This window comes from Hesperophylax consimilis, chromosome 27, assembly GCF_061612785.1.
Source record: "Hesperophylax consimilis isolate HC1 chromosome 27, BYU_Hcon_1.0, whole genome shotgun sequence".
NCBI classification, from domain to species: domain Eukaryota; kingdom Metazoa; phylum Arthropoda; class Insecta; order Trichoptera; family Limnephilidae; genus Hesperophylax; species Hesperophylax consimilis.
The window spans coordinates 927,209-938,318 of record NC_142862.1 but is presented as its reverse complement, the minus strand read 5'-3'; the positions used below and the strand labels follow the sequence as shown (position 1 = coordinate 938,318).

The following is an 11,110-nucleotide window of genomic DNA, read 5'->3' as shown; positions in this document are numbered from 1 at the left end:
TACCAAGAAAACAATTTATAACAGAGAATACTATCGAAAGTTTTAATAAACTAATTCCAGGAAGGATATTGTCCCAAAAATTGTCGATGTTGTCTCTAATTTCCAAATTATGTTTGATAAACGTCAAAATCATGAGGCTGAACGAAAGGGTTAAAAATCAATTGTTGCCATAAACAGAGTTTTGGCGTAAGTACCTAAATACTGAGTCACGTGACTAATTTTTATTTCGCGCTTGCGCTTTTGCTTGTACATTTTTCAAAATGAAGGCTGCCCGTCTCGCCGAAATCACCCCGTGTTGTTTCTGAATACGATTTTTCGCTAAAATATCCATAACGTCGGGTATAAAACCCTCGCGCGAGTTGATGTGTAAGTGATTCGAGTGCGTACGTATTTATTTTATTACTGCGGGTGTGTCGTCCTCGTTATATGGCGATTCTCAAAATGGAAGTTCCTGCCCACTTTTATTAGCAAATGTTTTTATTCTAACGTCTTTTGTTTCGCGCGTGCTAATAACAGTATGTTACTTTGTGCCAATGTGTAGGAAACATCTCCCAAATCGTAATTGACGATGTAATTTCGCGTTTAGAGCAATATTTACGTTTACATCGGTGGTTTGGCCTTGGTTCCCAGCGCAATTCCTATTTTGACAGTTGTTCACTGCCAAACAAGGAACATATTTCATAAAATTAAACATCAGAACCGCAGAGATCCTAGCGGCGTAAAATAGAACCACAAAATCACTCGATGTTTAATTAGATTATGTATTTTATTTTCTACGATCGTCTTATTAGTTCTCTTTCGCTCCGCTAGACTGCGTTGCAAAAAAGTGAGACCGAGGAGTTTAACCGAATTGATGAGAGTTTCCCGTATTGTCATCTCACGTAGTGTAGTATTTTCTGCCAATCTCCTAAGTTGACGTAATGCCTGGCCGGTGCGAATTACCTTCATTTTTTCACCTTGTGTCTTTCAATTACCGCGTTATTCTTCCGCGGACTTACGCAGAAAACCTTCGAAACACGGCGCAACGACCATTTTTCTAACGTGTTTATCTTTCTCCGGTTTAATTTCTCAATGTTTGATCAATCCATGATGTCACTTTATGCAAATTTTGAATCCAGCCTTCTGTCCAATCTAGGTTTGTGAATTGCGCTATTACCGTATTCACTATCACTTCAAAGATAAAAATGAATAGTGCTAGTTCAAATAACAAAAATTTACGTTACCTATTCTTTTAATCCTGAACAATTTCGGATCCCGATAATATGACCTTATTTATATCCAAGTAAATAACTTCTTATTATTATTTATTTCACGTAACCACACATAACCTGAAAAGAAAGTTACCTATGTTCGGTTGAGATATCAACTTGTTGAAATCCATTTAAAATTTTAGGGCTTTAAAATAATATCCAGTTCTTAGTGATGTCAGTTTAAGTTTGAAGTGAACAATGAACTTTAACACAATTTTTGGTTTACTTATATTTGTGTTATCCAAAGAACAGTGATTCTTATAATCTCTCGTATTGGAGGTTGGCTATCATACGAGCAATCTTCACCATGAAGGCTGCAGCTCCGTAACTACGGAACTCCACGGAATTGGACTCGTAAGAGTCACATAGTTTTTAAACCATGAGATGTGGCGTTTTCCTTAAATAAGTCTTCTACCAATCATTCCGTCGATTTTCAGTCGGGTAATCTTGTATTTTTCGTTCCTCGTGTTATGTTCAAGATAAGACCATATCAAAGGGTCATCTTTTTTTGTTTCATTGTCTTATATGTGAACTTCCTGTGCAAAGTTAAGTTCCTTTGCCGACAACCTTCAGTTCTTATAATCTACTAGCTGATATGTACCCGGCGTTGTTCGGAGACTTTTCTCTACTTTCTACAAACATAATATGCATGTATTATATATATATATAAACCTTCCGGAAGAACTTCTCGAAATGATAGTGGAAACCCTATCAAAAGCTGATGCGTAGCTTAGAAAAACTAAGCCCACAAACAGACAGACGCGGATAGCGACTTTATCTTATACTATTAAGAGAATAACCCCCCAGCTGGGTGTAAAACCAAATAAAATAAAAAAACTGTTGTAAAATAGAGGCGTACCCTACATTACTTGGGGATTTCCACGCTTTTGTAACATTTTTATATTATTGTTATCCTAATTAAAGAAGAGTTTGTTAATTTTGAACTTGCAATTCATTAACAACTGTCCGACCGTCGATTAATTGTATCACAGGCTGATCGTGAAATCATATAACAATTTCGTTATTTAGTAGACCTGGTAGTGTAGTTTTCTAGTATGAAATTGTTTATTTTCTTTTTGCTACACAAGTCATGATATTTGAAAAAAAGAACACCTTGTGATACAGTTACTGTGAACGGGGAATTCTTGTCGCTAATCGACAAGTTTGTTTACTTAGCAAGTATGTTTGCGAAAGATGAGGAGGTTCATAAGGATGAGTGAAAGCTGAAGATGGGAATTTCAATTTATAGAGGGCTGAATGAATTAATATCTATTACAAAGTTGTCAAAGAAAGTGAGGTTAGAGTTCTGATGCTAGTGATGAAAAGATTCCATTGACGATGAATGAAGATTTAGAAAGAAAAAAAATTTACATATTGTTTCTGTATAAGAAAGGTGAACTAACTCATTGACTCATCAGCTCTGTTAGGACTGAACACAATACCAGATCGAAAACCTTATTTTATGTACAACATTTCAAGTAGAAATGCGCCCAGAAGTCTTAATTCGGACGTATCTGAAATCTTTCAATAAATACCCTAAGAGATATTGATATTTTCCACTGTAACCTTGAAACATTTCAAATTAAATTTATCTTACAATGTACTTAAATCAAAACAATTATTTATTTATTGTTCGTCTATTCTTTTCACAATTTTTTTACTTTTAATATCTACTTGCTTCCTAATCTGTAACCATAAGCAAAAGGTTGTAAATGGAACCTAACTGATTTATTTTATATTCAAAATATTAAATGTAAAATTAATTAACTGTATGTTTCCAAAATAAACTCAAATAAAAAAAAGAGAGCTTAGATGGTTTGACGGAGAAAGGAGTTTAAGAGAATATTATGAATGACAGGTGGACAGGAACGGTTCAGTACAGTTCTATTAAGTGAATCAAACACTTGAGTTGGCCATGTCAAGAGTCGGAAAGACTATGAGACAAAGTATGAATATGAATGAAGTAAAATGATTATGTGCCAATACACTTGTGTGACTTTGTGCTGACCTCTGCAGTGAAATGACTTGATAGTTTAAAATAATGTGTCTCAAGACAAAACTATATAATATAAGTAATGAAATTAGATTATCTTTCTTTCTACTGAATGTGTGAAAAAAATCATTATTTCTTCATAAATTGAAAATTTTTCTTTTCTCTCGCTTCGTTCACATTTCAAAATACATTTTATTTATATCCGAGGACAAAATAAATAAAAATTATTCATTACATGGTTTAATTACACAGATTAATTAATTCAATAATCATTCAAATGTGGGTGGTTAGGTTAGTCACAGGCGACCATGAGAAAGCCTGTGTGACAAAGTTCTGTACAATTTCAGTTGAGGGCAATGACTGTGCTATAATTATAATCAAAGTGAGGGTAGGCAGAGAGGTTAGACTAAAATGTTTCATGTTCTGACTTGTAATTTAATTTCTTACATTCTGTTACTTGTATTTGTTGGGAGTGGATTGTATCTACGACTGTTTTTAGATTTTGCAAGCTTTCTGGTATTTATGCGTTGAATTCTTCTCGGGACCTTTTCTATGTGAGCGCAATTGGAGCAGTCCAATCCAGGTGCCGATTTGCCAAGGCGCTCATAATACCTTACATCCAACACAACGCCCTTGAGATTATTTTTCAAATAAACGGCGCTACATAAAATTACAAATATTATTGATTACCTACCTACTACTTGCTGGCAGGCTACAGGTTTTGACAACGGGTGCACTAATTTTACTTGCATGAGGAGCTGCGCCGTTTGTTCAGGGTCGGCCCTGATCCTTCTTTATGTAGTCTTTATCCGTTATTTCGGTCTTCATTATTTGGTTCATATTATAACACTTCGCTAGATATATGAGCATGCCTCTTAGCTTGAAATGTTTAAAACTCTCGTCACTTTTGATGGCCTTCAAGTTGTTGATCAGCACCATTTTGAATGTTTGACATTTGAACAGTCCATCTCTCATCTTCCCCTTGTCATTTTTGGGTCAGGGGCCCAAATCGCATCAACCCAATGCCACCTGGTGTCCCTGTCCTGGGCTACTTTGTCCATAGTAGGCCCAGTCTCTCCTCGCACAACCTATAGAGTTGCATATCTCAACTTAGTCTGAGACAGCCCATTGGATGTCTTCCTTCTGGAATCCCACCCAAACCGCCTCAATTGCAATTTGTCGAGATATATTGATGTTAAGCCCTTCTCTGATCGTCCGGTTTCTTATTCGATCCCCGCCTAAATCCCGTAACGTATTCTCTCTTTTATCCTTCAGATTTGGTAATGAACAAGATTAATCTTTCTGATTCTGACCTACGGATTTATACACTTCTAACTCACTAAATAATTATACGTTTTAATGAAAAGATAATACTACTAAATCGAATGAAACATGAAACAAAAAAATATAAAAAAGTTAACGGTCTCGACTGGGAATCAAACCCAGGATCTCTGTGTTACCGGGGCAACGTCTTTAATCACTCGACCATTGGCACCTAATTATTATACATCATTTTTGTCCAATTCAGAATTAACAATATTATCTTGCAACTATTTTTTCCCATATTTTGGCAGCTACCTTTTTGAATGATTACAGAGTTCTAAAGAATTTTTTGTAACCTAGATAGTGTCTCGGATAAACACTATCCAATTTTTATTTATATGACCTATTGACTTTTTACAAAAGTCTAAATGAAAATTCAATTTTTATTGAAACAACTTTTCTTTAATAACTTTTGAAGGTTATATCCATCAATGTAATTTATATAATTGAATAATAAAATTAGATCCGATAGATAATAGACAGAGATACCGGGTTCGATTCCCAGTTGAGACTGTTATCTTTTTATTTTTCCCTGTCTTGTTCTGTTTCATGTTTCGTTTAGATTTATTAGTATTATATTCTTCAATGATATATTTACATTGGTGGGTATAACCTTCGAAAGTTATTAAAAAAAAGTTGTTCTAATTAAAAATTGAATTCTATGTTTAATTGTAATTTCAGATCTAATTTCCGAAAGAACCGAACCGAAAGATTAACTTACTAATAATAAATTAATAATAACAAAGTAAAAATAATATTGAACGCTAAATAAGAAAAACCTATTATTAAATAAATTGTGAGTGTAACAAGTGTTGTCAAGTTATCAGCGTTATTATTGTTGTGAATGGTTATTATTTATCAGTAAAAGTGACGCTTGCTGGTGCTGAAGTGATGAGAGTTAAGTGTTGTGCCTTCCTATAGGAACATGAAAGGAGATATGTTGAAGATATTATCCCGACAGACCTCACAACTCGCTGATACATAGCGACAGATCCAAACTTTTGGAATAAGTGAGTATATATATATATATTTTTTTTTTTGAGATGATCCAATTAATCAGGTACTTTCAATCTCCTTTTACCTCCCACTTCCCGCAGCTTCACGACATACCCAGATTCATATTGAACTCAATACGACTGACTGCTAATCGTCCTACCCTCTGGGCTATCGGTCATAAGAACAACGTTCAGTTGTAAGGCTGTTGAAATCTGAACTAGAAGTTATGTCTACGTCTCCAATGGACCAAGACTAATATGAAGTTGTGTGAGGTAGGAACATATGGGGTTCCTCTTTTATATGTGATACTGAACAAAATTACCAACTGTCCGTAGCCAATCGGACTACCACGTTCCCACCTGGGGAATGTTGTGATGCTGAAAGAAATGTTGGTATCGGGTCATGAAATATTTGAGAATTCAGATCTGATCAATAAACAAGCCATTGCAAGTAAGTTACGGTTTATTCTGATTGGTGAATTCTTACTGAGAGTATCTTTCGTTAGTTTATATATTTTTGTATGATTTTATTTGCCCGCTGCCTTGTTTTTCTCCAGATATCCTTTACTTTGCTAGCATCATCGTCGTCAGCTACTTGGGGTTCAGTGTTGGCCACCTTTGGTCCGGAGCCCCTAGATTTAGCAACCTGCAAAAACCCCTCTCATTCCATTCCCCTATCATCAAACGAATTGCAATATTTTGTACATAGACTATAGATGTCATTTGGGAATGCTGTGTTTGTTCTACTGGTATTTTAATGGAGTTCCTACGAACTAATATCATCAACCCTCCTACAAAATGGGACTCTCCAAGACACTTAACTTCTTCCCTTCTTTTTTTTTTGATGATACTTCACACGACTTTCCTGGGCGACATTCTTGGGTGGGGTTAATATTTTTTTAAATGTTGGTTTGTGTTGAAAGGGGTACATTTCTACTTATAATATTTTTATTTCTTTTAATTTGCTCTAATTACTACTAATTTAAATCATTTTCTTATGTAAGTAAACAACCTACTTTTTTATAATGAACTAATTCCTATGACCTTGACTAGTGGCGGTTCGTGCCTCTGGTCTATTTGAGTAATAGTTTTGGCAGAAAGAATGGATGGCAGGTTGTATATAAAAAACTATATAAAAACAGTTTTCGCAAGGTACTAACACGCGACCGTGTCATTTTGCTAGCAAAAATAGTCATGATTTCTGTTACGGAAAAGTTGAAATGTTATTAGTAGCTTTATGATGTTGGTAAAGTAAAAAATATAATAAAATTTCTTTGGTCCGCTTATAGATTTGTTTTAGCCAATCTAGACTAGACCGTTGATGTTTTTAGTTTAGATTGCAACATTATTTTCTGGCAGCGAGGATAGGACGCAAACATAACCTATCATTGCATTTACTTTTTGCTCCTTTCACATAAATTCAAGGATCTTTATTTTGGCGTGAGTAATAGATACTCTCACAACAAGAGCCAAAACGAGGAACGGAGAAGTAAGGGGGAGAAGTAGCAAGAGATGGAGAGTCAAAAAAGACAAAGAGAGGGCAGAATGACAAGGAAGAGACTAGGATATCAAATAAGTGTCAAGAAGAAGCGAGAGGAAGCAAGAAAAACCACAAATAAGTGTCAAGAAGAAGCGAGAGGAAGCAAGAAAAACCACAAATAAGTGTCAAGAAGAAGCGAGAGGAAGCAAGAAAAACCACAAATAAGTGTCAAGAAGAAGCGAGAGGAAGCAAGATAAACCACAAAGAAGCAAGAAAGTCTGGAAGAGCCAAGAAGAGACGAGAAGAAGCAAGAGAGGCAGGCGAAGTCAAAGTGAGCTAAGAAAAGCCAAGAAGAACCTCGACGAGCCAAGAGTAAGTAGCCTTTTGAGCTATGAAGGGGATAGAATATTCAAGAAAAGTCAAGGCGTGCCAAAAAGAGACAAGAGTTAAGAAGAACCGAGAATGACAAGAAGGGGTGAGAAGATGCAAGAAGAGTCAAGAAGAACCGTGAAGAGTCAAAAAGCGGCAAGGCAAGAATAAGGAAGATGTGAGGGAAAAAAACTCTTTATCAATTCCTTTATTTCTGCCAATCCTAAATTCCAATATTGGCTTATTAGGTTGCCACGTATACAGGTCGATTGAACTCCAACATCCTTCCTCTCCTCTGAGCAAGGGTTCCATGTCCTAACAAATCGGTGCCCCCCTGGTGTACCGGTCTCACCGGGACAACAATGCCCCTGGCTGGAATGGTACATTCTATCGTGAGTAATAGATGCTCTCAGTAACGCTCAGGTGAAAGACTTATATTCAGAGTAGAAACTAGGCCTATGGCCTGAGTGGTTGCGGGAGTTATTTAGACCTTTCCCCAGATTAATAAATTCATGTATTTCAGGAACATCATTCATATAACACTCATATTATGTACAATAAATTATTGTACTTTTGGTAAAAAAATACACTTTTTGTTTTACAATAACAACAGTATATAATGGCACCATTTTCAATCCTATTCAATCTTGTAGCCATATTCTACAGTTCCACTGTGTTTGACATTACATGTATATTTTGATTTTAGCAGACATTTTTTTTGCCAGATTTTTTGTACTGAAAGTAAAACGGGTTATAAAAAATTAAATATGTATCATAAATTTATAACGTCCTTCAGTTCTTTCCAACTCAATAATTTTTTCCAGCTTTATCTAGTGGGGATGGAGAAGAAGAAGGTGGGAAGTGCCTGGCTATTCCGATCCGGTCACCAAACTCGGCTAAAGCGATTTCAAGCAACTTTTCGATGTTAAATAATGGTCTTTCACTAGGGCGATACTGAAAGTATCCACCACTCAGGAACGTGCTGCAAATATCTCTACCCGAGAAGCATACGGATGCAAGTCCAAAATTTGAAGAAATGAGTTTTTGATGAAGACATGGAGTAAATTATCATGTTCATTAGTGGCAGAAAGATGCAAGCCCTATTTTGAATATTTATGGTATTTTCAAAAATATATAAGGATGCAAGAACCATTACATCGTAGAAGCATAAAGATGTACATTGGACTTGCATCTTTCTGCCTCTAACATTACTACGCTTTCCATGGAAGTAAACATTCGAATGTAGACTCAAGTCCATTTTGCGTCCTTCTGCCTCTAATTTCTATGTTTTCTGTGGAACTAAATACAGCAATCCCAGTGCTCGGAGCTGTCATACATTAGTATGGAATCCAATAAATAATGATGAAAAAGAGTATTTCCGTGTATGAATGGATGACGAGGCTCAAGAAACAGAATTGTTCTGAAGAGACTGATAATGGAAACATGGGTGGTGATATTATTATTGAAGACTTGACCATGTCACTTATTTATTTATTTATTTACCTTACCTCATCATTATACTACTGAATGGACTATATAGGGATGGAAAACAAGGGGCAAATGAAGTAGCTTCTTGCCTCTTAAAGTGGATACATATACAGCGATATGGGGGATAATGTTGAAGAAATAACCGTATGGTCTGACAACTGTGCAGGTCAAAATAGAAATATAACAATAGCCATATCCTACGTATGGCTGGTTTTACAAAAAATTAAAAACCTCAAGATCATTCATCATAAATTTTTATTACGTGGTCACACTCACCTGGAGGTAGACTCTGTCCATTCAGCGATTGAAAGGTCAAAAAAAAAAACTACCCAATTCCATAATCCCAAACATAATTCCCCACAAAAAAAATTCAAAATGAGTGCTCCCCGCAAAAAATATTATATCAAAAACCGGTGTATTTTTGTTTAAAAAGTACGCCTTCGTTGGCAATACTGGTGACCGCGCGCAAGCTGCATTGTTTGTTTTACCGCGGGCCCGCGACACTTTTTCAAATTGGCGGATTGGCGGGTTTTTTGAAAATGGTTCACGCGGGCCTGGGGTTGGGCAGCCTTGGTATATAATTTAAAATGAATGAACTGTGAAATATCACAAATTTACTGCATATAATTTAAAATGAAAGAACTGTGAAATATCACAAATTACCAAATGAAATTTACTTTCGCGCATCGGGATTCGAATTGTAGCACAGGTTCGTAACTACTCGATCACCTTATATGTGATGAGAGATCACAATTGAATCCAACTGTGTAGTGACCAAATGTGACCAGCCTCACAACGAAGATGCTGCAATTTCACTGGCCTGAATTATTTACCTTGCTTCCACAATCGCTGAAGTTAAAACGAAAGATCTGCACATATATACCGTAACATTATTTGAAGCACCAATTATTTTTTCTTTCAAAATCCTATTTCTCTGTATTTCCAATCTCTGGTACTTAGCGCATAATTTATTTGCTGTATTCAAATGATTCGCGTAAACAGCCGTTCCTTCGCGTAAAATAATATTATCAACGCGATATGCATATCCAACTTACTTCTCATCAGAACTAATAGCCTCACTACAACAAAAAAAAATACTTCATAAAAAATTCAAAAAAACTCTGAAGAAAATCGACTATACAAATTTCAGTGAAAGTAGGAAAAAATGCAAAGATCTCTCTAAAATCTGTTATAAAACATATATAAATTCTATCGAGAACACAGCCTTAAACTCGAACAATCTCTGGAAATTTATTAAAAAAATAAACAACGACAGCACAGACTATCCTCCAGAAATGCACATGGACGACAAATACGCCAACAATACGCAAGACATTGTAAAACTTTTTTCTGACTTCTTTAAAAATGTTTATGATGATGAAACACTAGAAGAAAATATTCCTTCATACACATTCAAAAAAACCACACATTTAACAGACTGCTACATCACCGAAGAATCTTGCAAAAAAAAATTAAATTCCTTAGACATAAACAAGTCTGCAGGCCCGGACACCATCCCGCCAATTTTCCTAAAACAGTGCTCCTCCGTATTGTCTAAACCACTAACCATTTTATTTAACCACCTACTATCCTCTGGATATTTTCCCGTCTACTGGAAATCCAGCTATATTATTCCAATATTTAAAAAAGGTGACGAGACTGACATTTCAAACTATCGACCAATATGCATACAATCTGTATTACCCAAAATCTTTGAATCTTTAGTTTTGGAAGAAATATATCCTACACTAACAAAATTAATAAATGACAAACAACATGGCTTCATTAGAGGTAGATCAACTACAACAAATTTACTACTGTTTCAAAACTATATATTGGAGTCTTTTTCTAAAAATAAACAAGTTGACTGTATATATACTGATTTTTCGAAAGCCTTTGATAAAGTGTCTCACAAAGTACTGATCCAAAAACTTCATGCTATAGGAATCAGAGCAAATATGTTAAGCTGGTTAAGTAGCTACATATATGGTAGAACTTTACTTGTTAAAATAAAATCTTTTTTATCTAAACCATTTTTGGCCACTAGTGGCGTACCGCAAGGTAGTCATCTTGGCCCAATTTTATTTATTGTTTTTATAAATGACATAGTCAACTGCTTTGAAAATGTCAATGTACTGCTATTCGCCGACGATATTAAATTATATAAAGAAATAACCTCATTAAACGACTGTCAAGTTCTTCAATCTAATAT

General features: G+C 35.3%; 1 protein-coding gene across 8 annotated transcripts in view; it reads left to right on the top strand.

The window, feature by feature from the left end:
• Window positions 1-248: 248 nt before the first annotated feature.
• Window positions 249-11,110, top strand: part of chb (CLIP-associating protein) — a 106,969-nt gene continuing 96,107 nt past the window's right edge. For 5 of the 8 annotated variants that reach the window (XM_089648079.1, XM_089648081.1, XM_089648080.1 and 2 more), the window contains exons 1-2: window positions 249-383; window positions 5,248-5,576. The gene's annotated coding sequence lies outside the window, so the exon portion shown is untranslated. Of the gene's footprint in view, window positions 384-1,007; window positions 1,136-5,247; window positions 5,577-11,110 lie in introns of those variants that run through there. The other 3 variants (XM_089648073.1, XM_089648072.1, XM_089648074.1) reach the window with 3 other exon arrangements.